Source organism: Chanodichthys erythropterus, chromosome 14 (assembly GCF_024489055.1).
Source record: "Chanodichthys erythropterus isolate Z2021 chromosome 14, ASM2448905v1, whole genome shotgun sequence".
Classification (NCBI taxonomy): domain Eukaryota; kingdom Metazoa; phylum Chordata; class Actinopteri; order Cypriniformes; family Xenocyprididae; genus Chanodichthys; species Chanodichthys erythropterus.
This window is the reverse complement of record NC_090234.1, coordinates 7,701,199-7,707,406: the sequence shown is the minus strand read 5'-3', so window position 1 is coordinate 7,707,406 and position 6,208 is coordinate 7,701,199.

Below are 6,208 nucleotides of genomic sequence, written 5' to 3'. Positions count from 1 at the left end.
GAAATTTGAAACTTCCACATCATTGCATTCTGTTTTTATTCACAATTTGTACAGTGTCCCAACTTTTTTTTGAATTGGGTTTGTACAATAATAATGTAGAAATCAAATCATTTAACCATGAAAGAGTTTTGAGGGGGTTTTCTAGTGCAACATAATGTCAGTTGTGAATGTGTATTAGTCAAACAGATTGTAACATTGCCAACATTCTAAAGAAACAGTAAAAATGCACAATTTGGCATCTAAAAATTTGACTAATAATCACAATGTTTTGTGGGCATAGCTTGAAAAGAGCTTACTTATAAAATGGAAAAAAACTGCACTAGAACGTAGTTTTGTTAAACTAAACCTTGCCTATAGCCGATGAAAGCTTTGTAAAGCTGTCATGTTCATGTCCATCACCCACACTTTTCATGAAATGTATATCATAATATAGGCTAATAGCAATTTACAACTGTAGTATGCAAGATTGATATGAAACGTGCCATCTGAACATCAGAAACAACCTTGGTCATGCATTATTTTTTATATATATGCATTTATCTTTTTATTTATTTTTAGAAAAATGTACTAATGAAAATGGTTAGATAAGTTTAGTATAATTTTATACAATTCAGTTAAATAAAAAGTAACTTTACTTAATTTATTACATAACTACAAAATAAAACATTCAGTAATTGTGGTTGTTAGTTATGCTATAGCTTTGCTACAAAGGGAGTTGTCACAATAAACTTTTCGTTCTATTGACTTCCATTCATAAGCGTGCGAATGAAGACGGGAAATTTTTTTTTGTGAATTTCACTGGTTCCAAAGTTCAAGTTTTGTGAACTCTGCCCTGTGAAATCATGTTGTGTGATCAATATAAGATTGATACGTCACGGCAACCTCTCAGCAGAATTAAAATTAGGCCTTGCAGTTTTGTGGAATAAAATGTATAGTTTAACATTTTGGATGCATTATATGTTGAATTATGTTTTTAAAAAAGATGCCACAGAGTTTGACATCATATTATCTGTTACAAAGTCTGACCATATCATAATATTGCCAACACAACTGTGTTGCAATTCGTAACTATTTTGTGTTTTGGCAAATTGGTGACTAATTTGTATGATCCCATTTGTAAAATTCGAATGATCTGCTTACGCCCCATTGATGGTTATGTTAAGGAGCGAACCTTCATGCTTACTTTTTTCTAGTAATTGTACGTTTTTTTACAATTCACATTTTACGAATTCATACAGAAAGCACCACCTCATAACATTGTTACATTTTTCTGTAAGATCAGGTTGAATTTAATCACAATCCAGTTAACCTCAAACCTGATTCTAAAGATTTCACTGGTCATGTCAGTCACAGCTCTGATTTCTGACACGACACAGAATCAAATACAAATCACTAACCCTAACCTAAACCCTAACTTTAGCACATCCTGATAGATAGCATTACTGTTTGTTGCAACCATTGCAAACCATTCATTGGGCCCTATCATACACCAGTTACGACGCAAGTGTTTTTTGCTAGTTTCAGCCCAACAGAGTTATCTTTTTCACGTCCTGCGCCCATATTGTTTAAATAGTAAATGCACTCGCGCTCATCTGTTCACCCATGGGCGTGCTGGTCTGAAAACGAGGTGTGTTCAGGTGCATTGTTGGTGTGTTGCTATTTTGAGGCAACTGAAAACGACTGTGCCATTGAGCAACAAAAAGGGCTAAAGTTAACGGTGCAGTATTTATTTATTTTTGTTATTTAAAGGCCGCGTTAGTAATATGCGCCTATAGGCAGGTGCACAACGCACATTGTTACACACACAGGGAGGTCCAGCAGCACACAAACATGCCAAATATTAAAAATAAAAGGATTACAATGTAAAAGATTATTATTATTGTGTACATAAAGATAAAAATGCCTACATGTCATAATGGATAGTGATTGCATGTATCAGTATTACTTATTTGCAGTAATGTTGAATGAAATTGGCTAATTATTTGACCAAGCGTGGAAATACACACATGTATTTAAACCCGGGGTGGGGAACGTTGATCCTGGAGGGCCATTGTCCTGCAGAGTTTAGCTCCAACCCTGAAGAAAAAACACCTGAAGCTAATCAAGGTGTTCAGGATTACTAAAGTTTCAGGCAGGTGAGTGTTTTCTTCAGGATTGGAGCTAAACTCTGCAGGTCAGTGGCCCTCCAGGATCGACGTTCCCCACTCCTGATTTAAACTGACTCGTCAGGTTGAGGGTGTCTATATTCCGCCATGTAAATAGTGAATCAGCCAACAACACACACAGTGCGACATGGATCTATTAAACTTGTTTACGAGATACATTTTATTGGCTGGTCAGTAGATGTAGGTTGTAGCAGCAAACACACTGTGCATTGATCATGCTGAATTTCTGAAAACAGCCGTCTTTGTACCACTCTCACTGTATGACATAGGACCACCAATTAAGAGCCACGATCACAGACATCACCACGATTGTTTCACAATGTCAATCTTTCATCTTAGGCAGCCAAAAATCATGCAGTGTATCCCGGGCTTAAAGGGAATGGGAGATGAGACTCTGATTGGTTTATTGCAGGTTATGCCCAAAACACACCTATTACTCATTAAGAGACTAGGTACAAGCCTTTTGGACCATGCGCCGGGCGCACCAACCATTTTTTCCGTTGTTAAACTTGCAAAAGTGGATTCGAAAATGCCCTAAGTGCACCTGCGCCATGTGCTTCAGACCATGAGCTTAGATTGTTAAAATAGGGCCCATTATTTTTTTGAACTTTAAACTGAATCCATGAAATCAGAACTTTTCTTACCAGGTGACTGTGTGATTGAGTTGACCAATGAAATCAGCTGTGGGGTGGGGTTTGGGGGGAAGTCCCACTAATATTGCCCATGCTTAAAGGAACACTCCACTTTTTTTTGAAAATAGGCTCATTTTGAGTTTTACCGTTTTCGAATCCATTCAGCCAATCTCCGGTTCTGGCGGTACCACTTTTAGCATAGCTTAGCATAGTTCATTGAATCTGATGAGACCAATAGCATCTCGCTCAAAAATGACCAAAGAGTTTCAATATTTCTCTTATTTAAAACTTGACTCTTCTGTAGTTACATCGTGTACTAAGACCGAACGAAAATGAAAAGTTGCGATTTTCTAGGCCGATATGGCTAGGAACTATACTCTCATTCCGGCGTAATAATCAAGGAACTTTGCTGCCGTACCATGAGTGCAGCAGGCGCAGTGATATTATGCCTGCTGCACCCATGGTACACAATGTAACTACAGAAGAGTCAAGTTTTAAATAAGAAAAATATCGAAACTCTTTGGTCATTTTTGAGCGAGATGCTAACGGTCTAATCAGATTCAATGAACTATGCTAAAAGTGGTACCGCCAGACCCGGAGATCGGCTGAATGGATTCGAAAATGGTAAAACTCAACTGTTTAACTCTAGGGGAGTTGGACATTTTTTTTTTTTTTTCATTTTCAAAAAAAGTGCAGCGTTCCTTTAAGGATAGGAATTGGAATCATGATTTGAATTTGAATGGGGGTTACACAATGTAACTACATCACCTTGACTCGGGGTGACATAGTTACATTATGCTTACTCAAATAAGTAGTGAGTAATATTGATTAACTACATGTACTTACTATAGAGTTAGGGTTAGGGTTTGGTTTAGGGTTAGTTACTTGTAATTATGCATAATTTACTGTTATTACTATAGTAAGTACATGCAGTAATGTGTAACTATGTCACCTTAAAAGAAATTGTTACCAAATGGGGAACTCTGTATTGACAATCGACATGGTAAAACAACAATAAAGTTTTTGTTCTACTATTCATGTTAGCATCACCGTCTCACAAAAGAAAAAAAAAAAAGGATAATACCGTTTCTAATTTTTCCTAACTTAGACAACTGATGTACCTGATTCATAGTGCGTCAAGGGAGTTCAACAGCACAGAATGAGGAAATTAACTCAGGAAATGAGACTGTCTGGGGGGCAAATTCAGCAGATTGTTTTGTTATTCACCAGAGAGCATGAGTAGAAAAAACTGGGTGGAAGTTGATCTCACCAAGATCATATAGAAAAAAATCACTTTGTATCGTCCTACACATGTAGACGGAGAAAAGTCTCGGAAGTTTGTCCGCAGCAGTGCTGTTTCTTTTATAAACGGCAAAAGATTAGCACGATTGCATTGAGATAACAGCCCAGAGACATTCTGCACTCTCAGCTGCGTTCCTGATCTAAGACTCTGTTCGCTGCATCGTTTCCACTGCGTCAGCTCCTCCCCGAGAGTGACCAGAGAGCAGCGTTTTCCTTCAACCTTCAATTCAAACTTGGGCCATTACAGCCAGACTACAAAAGCACTTTTCTTGCACTCAGGGGCTCGCACCAGTGAGTGGGGGATATTTCCAATCACTCCTCTGTCAATCTGAGTGTCAGGTAAACACAGGCTGGCAGACAGAGAAAGAAAGGCCCGCATCTGTGGCTCTCGCTCTCCTACCTTACCTTGCGTTGGCTTATCCACAATCTAACGCACAAAGACACCCACACTCAAATGGAAAGGCAAAACGCAGCTGTTGTACAATGGCGGCGGTATCTTATCTCATATCTTTAGATTGAAGTACTACACAATAAGTTAATTGCTTTGAGCTTTTGTCTGATGTGTGAGAGGATGTGATTTCAGGCAAGGTGACAAATTGGCTTGCAAACCAAGAACGCCGTCTTGATCGTTGAACAAGCCGAGCTGGAATACAGAACATGGAGAATCGTGTTATTGATTGATTTGGTCTCAGAAGGCATGGGAATGATGGGATCTGTGGGAGTTTTTTCTTCACAAATGAACACAACTTTTATAAATTCAGAAAGAAAACAGGCTATAAACTAGGGCTGCCCACAAATAGTCGACTAACCGTTAGTCAACGAGAAGAGGCTTCGACCAAAATGTTATTAGTCGCTTAGTCGCTGGGTGAAAGAAAAACTTCACTAGAGGTGATGAAGTCACGCATTCCGTGACAGACGGACGTGTCAATTACAGTGCACAGGACATCCAAATGCTCGACTATCATTCGTCGACCTCAAATATCATCTGAAACATGTAAGTTGTATCAATTTTACATGGCCGCTCGCTTTAACGTTATCCTAGAAAAATACTATTCCAGTGTTTGTGCGGAGCATGAAAGCTGAATAGCAGCGTGTTTACTGTATGACAGCTAACATGGAGGCGCCGGTGCGATCACTTGCACTTAAGATACTCCATCATTTTTGGTCATAGAGATAAGAGTAATACATCTTTTGAAACTGTGAAGAGTCTACTTTTATTTGTGTGCACATAAAAACAAAACATTGTGCTTTTGTAAAATAATGAAAGCTTTTCCAAAAAAAGAACCGAAACTCCATGTAAACTTGCCTCACAGACATGAATATATATCTATAGAAAGCAAAATTTTAAACAAACCAATTCAAATAGAAAACAAATATTCTCATGTTATGTAATCCATATGAAATGTGTATATAGGTGCGTGCACTACTCCGGAGATGACAGGTCAGCATCGTTGACTTCATCACTGCAGCCAAAAATACAGAAAACCTTGAGCTTGTCCACTTTCAAATATTTCCAGAGATAGTATTAAACACATGCATTCAAACAGTGCAAAAGATTGCCTACTCTTCACCTAATGACCTAACATGCTTATTTTGTCCATTAGATCGAAAGTTCTGAAAGAAAAAAAAAACAACAACATATATTTACCCACCCATAGACCCTCCCCTTGAAGAAATCAGGACAGAAGTGGTTAAAAGTGGACAAAAGAGACAGATTAAAACACCAGGTGTAAACGGGAATGTGTCTCCCTCGTCCTCTTGTGATCCGATAGATCAAAACGCATCTTAATACCAGGTGGAAACAGGGCCTTTAGTTTGGTTTCACTTCATGGCAAATCAAGACCCCATGCTCTTCTCTGTATTCAGTGTTTCCTGAGTCATTAGGGCCCGAGCACCAGTGGTGTGAGGACCCTATTGTAATTGCTCAGTCAATTATTCTTCATTTTTGAAATGACAATTATTCTTTTCAATTATTCATTTTTGAGGGCCTAAACATGCTCGAAAACTCATGAAACAGAAGTGGTGAAAATTAATGTTTGATATGGGTTTAAGAATTAGGTGTTGCAAAATGGCTCGATAGCGCCACCTACAAAATTTCAATTAAGCGCC